At 48.2% G+C, this 12,803-nt stretch overlaps 1 protein-coding gene across 2 annotated transcripts in view; it reads right to left on the bottom strand.

Moving 5' to 3' along the window:
- Positions 1 to 12,598, bottom strand: part of TTC29 (tetratricopeptide repeat domain 29) — a 408,961-nt gene extending 396,363 nt beyond the window's left edge. Inside the window, exon 1 of one of the 2 annotated variants that reach the window (XM_075335612.1) lies at positions 12,564 to 12,598. The gene's annotated coding sequence lies outside the window, so the exon portion shown is untranslated. Of the gene's footprint in view, positions 1 to 12,384; positions 12,466 to 12,563 lie in introns of those variants that run through there. The other variant, XM_075335622.1, reaches the window with a different exon arrangement.
- Positions 12,599 to 12,803: the final 205 nt, after the last annotated feature.

Genomic DNA, 12,803 nt, shown 5'->3' with positions numbered 1-12,803 from the left:
ATTCTGTGTGCCCCTCTATACAGTGCAGATTCTGTATGCCCTCTATACAGTGCAGATTCTGTGTGCCCCTCTATACAGTGCAGATTCTGTATGCCCTCTATACAGTGCAGATTCTGTGTGCCCCTCTATACAGTGCAGATTCTGTGTGCCCCTCTATACAGTGCAGATTCTGTGTGCCCCTCTATACAGTGCAGATTCTGTGTGCCCTCTATACAGTGCAGATTCTGTATGCCCTCTATACAGTGCAGATTCTGTGTGCCCCTCTATACAGTGCAGATTCTGTATGCCCTCTATACAGTGCAGATTCTGTGTGCCCCTCTATACAGTGCAGATTCTGTATGCCCTCTATACAGTGCAGATTCTGTGTGCCCCTCTATACAGTGCAGATTCTGTGTGCCCCTCTATACAGTGCAGATTCTGTGTGCCTCTATACAGTGCAGATTCTGTATGCCCTCTATACAGTGCAGATTCTGTGTGCCCTCTACACAGTGCAGATTCTGTGTGCCCTCTATACAGTGCAGATTCTGTGTGCCCCTCTATACAGTGCAGATTCTGTGTGCCCTCTATACAGTGCAGATTCTGTGTGCCCCTCTATACAGTGCAGATTCTGTGTGCCCCTCTATACAGTGCAGATTCTGTGTGCCCCTCTATACAGTGCAGATTCTGTGTGCCCTCTATACAGTGCAGATTCTGTATGCCCTCTATACAGTGCAGATTCTGTGTGCCCCTCTATACAGTGCAGATTCTGTATGCCCTCTATACAGTGCAGATTCTGTGTGCCCCTCTATACAGTGCAGATTCTGTGTGCCCTCTATACAGTGCAGATTCTGTGTGCCCCTCTATACAGTGCAGATTCTGTGTGCCCCTCTATACAGTGCAGATTCTGTGTGCCCCTCTATACAGTGCAGATTCTGTGTGCCCTCTATACAGTGCAGATTCTGTATGCCCTCTATACAGTGCAGATTCTGTGTGCCGCTCTATACAGTGCAGATTCTGTGTGCCCCTCTATACAGTGCAGATTCTGTGTCCCTCTATACAGTGCAGATTGTGTGCCCTCTATACAGTGCAGATTCTGTGTGCCCCGCTATACAGTGCAGATTATGTGTGCCTCTATACAGTGCAGATTATGTGTGCCTCTCTATACAGTGCAGATTCTGTGTGCCCCTCTATACAGTGCAGATTCTGTGTGCCTCTCTATACAGTGCAGATTCTGTGTGCCTCTCTATAAAGTGCAGATTCTGTGTGCCTCTCTATACAGTGCAGATTCTGTGTGCCCCTCTATACAGTGCAGATTCTGTGTGCCCCTCTATACAGTGCAGATTCTGTGTTTCCCTCTATACAGTGCAGATTCTGTGTGTCCCTCTATACAGTGCAGATTCTGTGTGCCCCTCTATACAGTGCAGATTCTGTGTGCCCCTCTATACAGTGCAGATTCTGTGTGCCCCGCTATACAGTGCAGATTATGTGTGCCTCTATATAGTGCAGATTATGTGTGCCCTCTATACAGTGCAGATTCTGTATGCCCTCTATACAGTGCAGATTCTGTATGCCCTCTATACAGTGCAGATTCTGTGTGCCCCTCTATACAGTGCAGATTCTGTGTGCCCTCTATACAGTGCAGATTCTGTGTGCCCCTCTATACAGTGCAGATTCTGTGTGCCCCTCTATACAGTGCAGATTCTGTGTGCCCCTCTATACAGTGCAGATTATGTGTGCCCCTCTATACAGTGCAGATTCTGTGTGCCTCTCTATACAGTGCAGACTCTGTGTGCCTCTCTATACAGTGCAGATTCTGTGTGCCTCTCTATACAGTGCAGATTCTGTGTGCCCCTCTATACAGTGCAGATTCTGTGTGCCCCTCTATACAGTGCAGATTCTGTGTGCCCCTCTATACAGTGCAGATTCTGTGTGCCCCTCTATACAGTGCAGATTCTGTGTGCCCCTCTATACAGTGCAGATTCTGTGTGCCCCTCTATACAGTGCAGATTCTGTGTGCCCCTCTATACAGTGCAGATTCTGTGTGCCCCTCTATACAGTGCAGATTGTGTGCCACTCTATACAGTGCAGATTCTGTGTGCCTCTCTATACAGTGCAGACTCTGTGTGCCTCTCTATACAGTGCATATTCTGTGTGCCCCTCTATACAGTGCAGATTCTGTGTGCCCCTCTATACAGTGCAGATTCTGTGTGCCCCTCTATACAGTGCAGATTCTGTGTGCCCCTCTATACAGTGCAGATTCTGTGTGCCCCTCTATACAGTGCAGATTCTGTGTGCCCCTCTATACAGTGCAAATTCTGTGTGTCCTGTATACAGTGCCGATTCTGTGTGCCCCTCTATACAGTGCAGATTCTGTGTGCCCTGCTCGTACAGTGCAGATTCTGTGTGCCCTGCTCGTACAGTGCAGATTCTGTGTGCCCTCTCTACAGTGCAGATTCTGTGTGCCCTCTATACAGCGCAGATTCTGTGTGCCCCTCTATACAGTGCAGATTCTGTGTGTCCCTATATACAGTGCAGATTCTGTGTGCCTCTCTATACAGTGCAGATTCTGTGTACCCCTCTATACAGTGCAGATTCTGTGTGCCCTGTATACAGTGCAGATTCTGTGTGCCCCTCTATACAGTGCAGATTCTGTATGCCCTCTATACAGTGCAGATTCTGTGTGCCCCTCTATACAGTGCAGATTCTGTGTGCCTTCTATACAGTGCAGATTCTGTATGCCCTCTATACAGTGCAGATTCTGTATGCCCTCTTTACAGTGCAGATTCTGTGTGCCCCTCTATACAGTGCAGATTCTGTATGCCCTCTATACAGTGCAGATTCTGTGTACCCCTCTATACAGTGCAGATTCTGTGTGCCTCTCTATACAGTGCAGATTCTGTGTGCCTCTCTATACAGTGCAGATTCTGTGTGCCCCTCTATACAGTGCAGATTCTGTGTGCCCCTCTATACAGTGCAGATTCTGTGTTTCCCTCTATACAGTGCAGATTCTGTGTGTCCCTCTATACAGTGCAGATTCTGTGTGCCCCTCTATACAGTGCAGATTCTGTGTGCCCTCTATACAGTGCAGATTCTGTGTGCCCCGCTATACAGTGCAGATTATGTGTGCCTCTATATAGTGCAGATTATGTGTGCCCTCTATACAGTGCAGATTCTGTATGCCCTCTATACAGTGCAGATTCTGTGTGCCCCTCTATACAGTGCAGATTCTGTGTGCCCTCTATACAGTGCAGATTCTGTGTGCCCTCTATACAGTGCAGATTCTGTGTGCTCCTCTATACAGTGCAGATTCTGTGTGCCCCTCTATACAGTGCAGATTCTGTGTGCCCCTCTATACAGTGCAGATTCTGTGTGCCCCTCTATACAGTGCAGATTATGTGTGCCTCTCTATACAGTGCAGACTCTGTGTGCCTCTCTATACAGTGCAGATTCTGTGTGCCTCTCTATACAGTGCAGATTCTGTGTGCCCCTCTATACAGTGCAGATTCTGTGTGCCCCTCTATACAGTGCAGATTCTGTGTGCCCCTCTATACAGTGCAGATTCTGTGTGCCCCTCTATACAGTGCAGATTCTGTGTGCCTCTCTATACAGTGCAGACTCTGTGTGCCTCTCTATACAGTGCAGATTCTGTGTGCCCCTCTATACAGTGCAGATTCTGTGTGCCCCTCTATACAGTGCAGATTCTGTGTGCCCCTCTATACAGTGCAGATTCTGTGTGCCCCTCTATACAGTGCAGATTCTGTGTGCCCCTCTATACAGTGCAAATTCTGTGTGTCCTGTATACAGTGCCGATTCTGTGTGCCCCTCTATACAGTGCAGATTCTGTGTGCCCTGCTCGTACAGTGCAGATTCTGTGTGCCCTCTCTACAGTGCAGATTCTGTGAGCCCTCTATACAGTGCAGATTCTGTGTGCCCCTCTATACAGTGCAGATTCTGTGTGTCCCTATATACAGTGCAGATTCTGTGTGTCCCTATATACAGTGCAGATTCTGTGTACCCCTCTATACAGTGCAGATTCTGTGTGCCCTGTATACAGTGCAGATTCTGTGTGCCCCTCTATACAGTGCAGATTCTGTATGCCCTCTATACAGTGCAGATTCTGTGTGCCCCTCTATAAAGTGCAGATTCTGTGTGCCCCTCTATACAGTGCAGATTCTGTGTGCCTTCTATACAGTGCAGATTCTGTATGCCCTCTATACAGTGCAGATTCTGTGTGCCCCTCTATACAGTGCAGATTCTGTATGCCCTCTATACAGTGCAGATTCTGTGTACCCCTCTATACAGTGCAGATTCTGTGTGCCCCTCTATACAGTGCAGATTCTGTGTGCCTCTATACAGTGCAGATTCTGTATGCCCTCTATACAGTGCAGATTCTGTGTGCCCTCTACACAGTGCAGATTCTGTGTGCCCTCTACACAGTGCAGATTCTGTGTGCCCTCTATACAGTGCAGATTCTGTGTGCCCCTCTATACAGTGCAGATTCTGTGTGCCCTCTATACAGTGCAGATTCTGTGTGCCCCTCTATACAGTGCAGATTCTGTGTGCCCCTCTATACAGTGCAAATTCTGTGTGTCCTGTATACAGTGCCGATTCTGTGTGCCCCTCTATACAGTGCAGATTCTGTGTGCCCTGCTCGTACAGTGCAGATTCTGTGTGCCCTGCTCGTACAGTGCAGATTCTGTGTGCCCTCTCTACAGTGCAGATTCTGTGTGCCCTCTCTACAGTGCAGATTCTGTGTGCCCTCTATACAGCGCAGATTCTGTGTGCCCCTCTATACAGTGCAGATTCTGTGTGTCCCTATATACAGTGCAGATTCTGTGTGCCTCTCTATACAGTGCAGATTCTGTGTACCCCTCTATACAGTGCAGATTCTGTGTGCCCTGTATACAGTGCAGATTCTGTGTGCCCCTCTATACAGTGCAGATTCTGTATGCCCTCTATACAGTGCAGATTCTGTGTGCCCCTCTATACAGTGCAGATTCTGTGTGCCTTCTATACAGTGCAGATTCTGTATGCCCTCTATACAGTGCAGATTCTGTATGCCCTCTTTACAGTGCAGATTCTGTGTGCCCCTCTATACAGTGCAGATTCTGTATGCCCTCTATACAGTGCAGATTCTGTGTACCCCTCTATACAGTGCAGATTCTGTGTGCCTCTCTATACAGTGCAGATTCTGTGTGCCTCTCTATACAGTGCAGATTCTGTGTGCCCCTCTATACAGTGCAGATTCTGTGTGCCCCTCTATACAGTGCAGATTCTGTGTTTCCCTCTATACAGTGCAGATTCTGTGTGTCCCTCTATACAGTGCAGATTCTGTGTGCCCCTCTATACAGTGCAGATTCTGTGTGCCCTCTATACAGTGCAGATTCTGTGTGCCCCGCTATACAGTGCAGATTATGTGTGCCTCTATATAGTGCAGATTGTGTGCCCTCTATACAGTGCAGATTCTGTATGCCCTCTATACAGTGCAGATTCTGTGTGCCCCTCTATACAGTGCAGATTCTGTGTGCCCCTCTATACAGTGCAGATTCTGTGTGCCCTCTATACAGTGCAGATTCTGTGTGCCCTCTATACAGTGCAGATTCTGTGTGCCCTCTATACAGTGCAGATTCTGTGTGCTCCTCTATACAGTGCAGATTCTGTGTGCCCCTCTATACAGTGCAGATTCTGTGTGCCCCTCTATACAGTGCAGATTCTGTGTGCCCCTCTATACAGTGCAGATTCTGTGTGCCCCTCTATACAGTGCAGATTATGTGTGCCTCTCTATACAGTGCAGACTCTGTGTGCCTCTCTATACAGTGCAGATTCTGTGTGCCCCTCTATACAGTGCAGATTCTGTGTGCCCCTCTATACAGTGCAGATTCTGTGTGCCCCTCTATACAGTGCAGATTCTGTGTGCCCCTCTATACAGTGCAGATTCTGTGTGCCTCTCTATACAGTGCAGACTCTGTGTGCCTCTCTATACAGTGCAGATTCTGTGTGCCCCTCTATACAGTGCAGATTCTGTGTGCCCCTCTATACAGTGCAGATTCTGTGTGCCCCTCTATACAGTGCAGATTCTGTGTGCCCCTCTATACAGTGCAGATTCTGTGTGCCCCTCTATACAGTGCAGATTCTGTGTGCCCTGCTCGTACAGTGCAGATTCTGTGTGCCCTGCTCGTACAGTGCAGATTCTGTGTGCCCTCTCTACAGTGCAGATTCTGTGAGCCCTCTATACAGTGCAGATTCTGTGTGCCCCTCTATACAGTGCAGATTCTGTGTGTCCCTATATACAGTGCAGATTCTGTGTGTCCCTATATACAGTGCAGATTCTGTGTACCCCTCTATACAGTGCAGATTCTGTGTGCCCTGTATACAGTGCAGATTCTGTGTGCCCCTCTATACAGTGCAGATTCTGTATGCCCTCTATACAGTGCAGATTCTGTGTGCCCCTCTATACAGTGCAGATTCTGTGTGCCCCTCTATACAGTGCAGATTCTGTGTGCCTTCTATACAGTGCAGATTCTGTATGCCCTCTATACAGTGCAGATTCTGTGTGCCCCTCTATACAGTGCAGATTCTGTATGCCCTCTATACAGTGCAGATTCTGTGTACCCCTCTATACAGTGCAGATTCTGTGTGCCCCTCTATACAGTGCAGATTCTGTGTGCCTCTATACAGTGCAGATTCTGTATGCCCTCTATACAGTGCAGATTCTGTGTGCCCTCTACACAGTGCAGATTCTGTGTGCCCTCTACACAGTGCAGATTCTGTGTGCCCTCTATACAGTGCAGATTCTGTGTGCCCCTCTATACAGTGCAGATTCTGTGTGCCCCTCTATACAGTGCAGATTCTGTGTGCCCCTCTATACAGTGCAGATTCTGTGTGCCCTCTATACAGTGCAGATTCTGTATGCCCTCTATACAGTGCAGATTCTGTGTGCCCCTCTATACAGTGCAGATTCTGTATGCCCTCTATACAGTGCAGATTCTGTGTGCCCCTCTATACAGTGCAGATTCTGTATGCCCTCTATACAGTGCAGATTCTGTGTGCCCCTCTATACAGTGCAGATTCTGTGTGCCCCTCTATACAGTGCAGATTCTGTGTGCCCTCTATACAGTGCAGATTCTGTATGCCCTCTATACAGTGCAGATTCTGTGTGCCCCTCTATACAGTGCAGATTCTGTGTGCCCCTCTATACAGTGCAGATTCTGTGTGCCCCTCTATACAGTGCAGATTCTGTGTGCCCCTCTATACAGTGCAGATTCTGTGTGCCCTCTATACAGTGCAGATTCTGTGTGCCCCGCTATACAGTGCAGATTATGTGTGCCTCTATACAGTGCAGATTATGTGTGCCTCTCTATACAGTGCAGATTCTGTGTGCCCCTCTATACAGTGCAGATTCTGTGTGCCTCTCTATACAGTGCAGATTCTGTGTGCCCCTCTATACAGTGCAGATTCTGTGTGCCCCTCTATACAGTGCAGATTCTGTGTGCCCTCTATACAGTGCAGATTCTGTATGCCCTCTATACAGTGCAGATTCTGTGTGCCCCTCTATACAGTGCAGATTCTGTGTGCCCCTCTATACAGTGCAGATTCTGTGTGTCCCTCTATACAGTGCAGATTCTGTGTGCCCTCTATACAGTGCAGATTCTGTGTGCCCTCTATACAGTGCAGATTCTGTGTGCCCCGCTATACAGTGCAGATTATGTGTGCCTCTATACAGTGCAGATTATGTGTGCCTCTCTATACAGTGCAGATTCTGTGTGCCCCTCTATACAGTGCAGATTCTGTGTGCCTCTCTATACAGTGCAGATTCTGTGTGCCCCTCTATACAGTGCAGATTCTGTGTGCCTCTCTATAGAGTGCAGATTCTGTGTGCCCTCTATACAGTGCAGATTCTGTGTGCCCTCTATACAGTGCAGATTCTGTGTGCCCCGCTATACAGTGCAGATTATGTGTGCCTCTATACAGTGCAGATTATGTGTGCCTCTCTATACAGTGCAGATTCTGTGTGCCCCTCTATACAGTGCAGATTCTGTGTGCCTCTCTATACAGTGCAGATTCTGTGTGCCCCTCTATACAGTGCAGATTCTGTGTGCCTCTCTATAGAGTGCAGATTCTGTGTGCCTCTCTATACAGTGCAGATTCTGTGTGCCTCTCTATACAGTGCAGATTCTGTGTGCCCCTCTATACAGTGCAGATTCTGTGTGCCCCTCTATACAGTGCAGATTCTGTGTTTCCCTCTATACAGTGCAGATTCTGTGTTTCCCTCTATACAGTGCAGATTCTGTGTGTCCCTCTATACAGTGCAGATTCTGTGTGCCCCTCTATACAGTGCAGATTCTGTGTGCCCTCTATACAGTGCAGATTCTGTGTGCCCCGCTATACAGTGCAGATTATGTGTGCCTCTATATAGTGCAGATTATGTGTGCCCTCTATACAGTGCAGATTCTGTATGCCCTCTATACAGTGCAGATTCTGTGTGTCCCTCTATACAGTGCAGATTCTGTGTGCCCCTCTATACAGTGCAGATTCTGTGTGCCCCTCTATACAGTGCAGATTCTGTGTGCCCCTCTATACAGTGCAGATTCTGTATGCCCTCTATACAGTGCAGATTCTGTGTGCCTCTATACAGTGCAGATTCTGTGTGCCCCTCTATACAGTGCAGATTCTGTGTGCCCCTCTATACAGTGCAGATTCTGTGTGCCCCTCTATACAGTGCAGATTCTGTGTGCCTCTATACAGTGCAGATTATGTGTGCCCTCTATACAGTGCAGATTCTGTGTGCCCCTCTATACAGTGCAGATTCTGTGTGCCCCTCTATACAGTGTAGATTCTGTGTGCCCTCTATACAGTGCAGATTCTGTGTGCCCCTCTATACAGTGCAGATTCTGTATGCCCTCTATACAGTGCAGATTATGTGTGCCTCTCTATACAGTGCAGATTCTGTGTGCCCTCTATACAGTGCAGATTCTGTGTGCCCCTCTATACAGTGCAGATTCTGTGTGCCCTGCTCGTACAGTGCAGATTCTGTGTGCCCTGCTCGTACAGTGCAGATTCTGTGTGCCCTCTCTACAGTGCAGATTCTGTGAGCCCTCTATACAGTGCAGATTCTGTGTGCCCCTCTATACAGTGCAGATTCTGTGTGTCCCTATATACAGTGCAGATTCTGTGTGTCCCTATATACAGTGCAGATTCTGTGTACCCCTCTATACAGTGCAGATTCTGTGTGCCCTGTATACAGTGCAGATTCTGTGTGCCCCTCTATACAGTGCAGATTCTGTATGCCCTCTATACAGTGCAGATTCTGTGTGCCCCTCTATACAGTGCAGATTCTGTGTGCCCCTCTATACAGTGCAGATTCTGTGTGCCTTCTATACAGTGCAGATTCTGTATGCCCTCTATACAGTGCAGATTCTGTGTGCCCCTCTATACAGTGCAGATTCTGTATGCCCTCTATACAGTGCAGATTCTGTGTACCCCTCTATACAGTGCAGATTCTGTGTGCCCCTCTATACAGTGCAGATTCTGTGTGCCTCTATACAGTGCAGATTCTGTATGCCCTCTATACAGTGCAGATTCTGTGTGCCCTCTACACAGTGCAGATTCTGTGTGCCCTCTACACAGTGCAGATTCTGTGTGCCCTCTATACAGTGCAGATTCTGTGTGCCCCTCTATACAGTGCAGATTCTGTGTGCCCCTCTATACAGTGCAGATTCTGTGTGCCCCTCTATACAGTGCAGATTCTGTGTGCCCTCTATACAGTGCAGATTCTGTATGCCCTCTATACAGTGCAGATTCTGTGTGCCCCTCTATACAGTGCAGATTCTGTATGCCCTCTATACAGTGCAGATTCTGTGTGCCCCTCTATACAGTGCAGATTCTGTATGCCCTCTATACAGTGCAGATTCTGTGTGCCCCTCTATACAGTGCAGATTCTGTGTGCCCCTCTATACAGTGCAGATTCTGTGTGCCCTCTATACAGTGCAGATTCTGTATGCCCTCTATACAGTGCAGATTCTGTGTGCCCCTCTATACAGTGCAGATTCTGTGTGCCCCTCTATACAGTGCAGATTCTGTGTGTCCCTCTATACAGTGCAGATTCTGTGTGCCCTCTATACAGTGCAGATTCTGTGTGCCCTCTATACAGTGCAGATTCTGTGTGCCCCGCTATACAGTGCAGATTATGTGTGCCTCTATACAGTGCAGATTATGTGTGCCTCTCTATACAGTGCAGATTCTGTGTGCCCCTCTATACAGTGCAGATTCTGTGTGCCTCTCTATACAGTGCAGATTCTGTGTGCCCCTCTATACAGTGCAGATTCTGTGTGCCCCTCTATACAGTGCAGATTCTGTGTGCCCTCTATACAGTGCAGATTCTGTATGCCCTCTATACAGTGCAGATTCTGTGTGCCCCTCTATACAGTGCAGATTCTGTGTGCCCCTCTATACAGTGCAGATTCTGTGTGTCCCTCTATACAGTGCAGATTCTGTGTGCCCTCTATACAGTGCAGATTCTGTGTGCCCTCTATACAGTGCAGATTCTGTGTGCCCCGCTATACAGTGCAGATTATGTGTGCCTCTATACAGTGCAGATTATGTGTGCCTCTCTATACAGTGCAGATTCTGTGTGCCCCTCTATACAGTGCAGATTCTGTGTGCCTCTCTATACAGTGCAGATTCTGTGTGCCCCTCTATACAGTGCAGATTCTGTGTGCCTCTCTATAGAGTGCAGATTCTGTGTGCCCTCTATACAGTGCAGATTCTGTGTGCCCTCTATACAGTGCAGATTCTGTGTGCCCCGCTATACAGTGCAGATTATGTGTGCCTCTATACAGTGCAGATTATGTGTGCCTCTCTATACAGTGCAGATTCTGTGTGCCCCTCTATACAGTGCAGATTCTGTGTGCCTCTCTATAGAGTGCAGATTCTGTGTGCCTCTCTATACAGTGCAGATTCTGTGTGCCTCTCTATACAGTGCAGATTCTGTGTGCCCCTCTATACAGTGCAGATTCTGTGTGCCCCTCTATACAGTGCAGATTCTGTGTTTCCCTCTATACAGTGCAGATTCTGTGTTTCCCTCTATACAGTGCAGATTCTGTGTGTCCCTCTATACAGTGCAGATTCTGTGTGCCCCTCTATACAGTGCAGATTCTGTGTGCCCTCTATACAGTGCAGATTCTGTGTGCCCCGCTATACAGTGCAGATTATGTGTGCCTCTATATAGTGCAGATTATGTGTGCCCTCTATACAGTGCAGATTCTGTATGCCCTCTATACAGTGCAGATTCTGTGTGTCCCTCTATATAGTGCAGATTCTGTGTGCCCCTCTATACAGTGCAGATTCTGTGTGCCCCTCTATACAGTGCAGATTCTGTGTGCCCCTCTATACAGTGCAGATTCTGTATGCCCTCTATACAGTGCAGATTCTGTGTGCCTCTATACAGTGCAGATTCTGTGTGCCCCTCTATACAGTGCAGATTCTGTGTGCCCCTCTATACAGTGCAGATTCTGTGTGCCCCTCTATACAGTGCAGATTCTGTGTGCCTCTATACAGTGCAGATTATGTGTGCCCTCTATACAGTGCAGATTCTGTGTGCCCCTCTATACAGTGCAGATTCTGTGTGCCCCTCTATACAGTGTAGATTCTGTGTGCCCTCTATACAGTGCAGATTCTGTGTGCCCCTCTATACAGTGCAGATTCTGTATGCCCTCTATACAGTGCAGATTATGTGTGCCCTCTATACAGTGCAGATTCTGTATGCCCTCTATACAGTGCAGATTCTGTGTGCCCTCTACACAGTGCAGATTATGTGTGCCCCTCTATACAGTGCAGATTCTGTGTGCCCCTCTATACAGTGCAGATTCTGTGTGCCCCTCTATACAGTGCAGATTCTGTATGCCCTCTATACAGTGCAGATTATGTGTGCCCTCTATACAGTGCAGATTCTGTATGCCCTCTATACAGTGCAGATTCTGTGTGCCCTCTACACAGTGCAGATTATGTGTGCCCCTCTATACAGTGCAGATTCTGTGTGCCCCTCTATACAGTGCAGATTCTGTGTGCCCTCTATACAGTGCAGATTCTGTATGCCCTCTATACAGTGCAGATTCTGTGTGCCCCTCTATACAGTGCAGATTCTGTGTGCCCTCTATACAGTGCAGATTCTGTATGCCCTCTATACAGTGCAGATTCTGTGTGCCCTCTACACAGTGCAGATTATGTGTGCCCCTCTATACAGTGCAGATTCTGTGTGCCCCTCTATACAGTGCAGATTCTGTGTGCCCCTCTATACAGTGCAGATTCTGTGTGCCTTTATACAGTGCAGATTCTGTGTGTCCCTCTATATGCAGCTTCTACCGTATGTGCTCCTATGTATAGGTGCAATCACAGTATTCTCCATACACATAGGGATGCACAGTATAGTTTTCGCAGTGTTCTCCCTCTCATACAGGGCCCCACTGTACACACAGCAGGTGTCCCCTCCCATAGTGAGTAGTCATATTGTGCGGTGCACTGCGGCCACGGCGGGCTCCTCCGTACAGCCCGGGGCTCTGGATGAGGAGCTCGTGCTTCTGACGTACCTGGATCCCTGCAAAGCTTCACTACTGCATGAGTGTGTACGGGGTATCCATAGCAACCAACTAGCAACCAACTACAACACAGTTGCTCAGATCGCCACGCCCACTGTGATGGACACAGCCAATCAACTTCACCCGCAATCACTGCTCCTCTCACAGTACAGGAAGAATCCGGAGAGGCTGCCGTGGTCTTATCTGTGTGCAGCCCCGGGCACACGTTACTCCCCCCAACACGCACAGACC

The sequence above is a fragment of the Anomaloglossus baeobatrachus genome, chromosome 1, assembly GCF_048569485.1.
Source record: "Anomaloglossus baeobatrachus isolate aAnoBae1 chromosome 1, aAnoBae1.hap1, whole genome shotgun sequence".
In the NCBI taxonomy this organism is placed as follows: domain Eukaryota; kingdom Metazoa; phylum Chordata; class Amphibia; order Anura; family Aromobatidae; genus Anomaloglossus; species Anomaloglossus baeobatrachus.
Note: the sequence above shows the minus strand (reverse complement) of the source record. Positions and strands in the feature narration are given on the sequence as shown.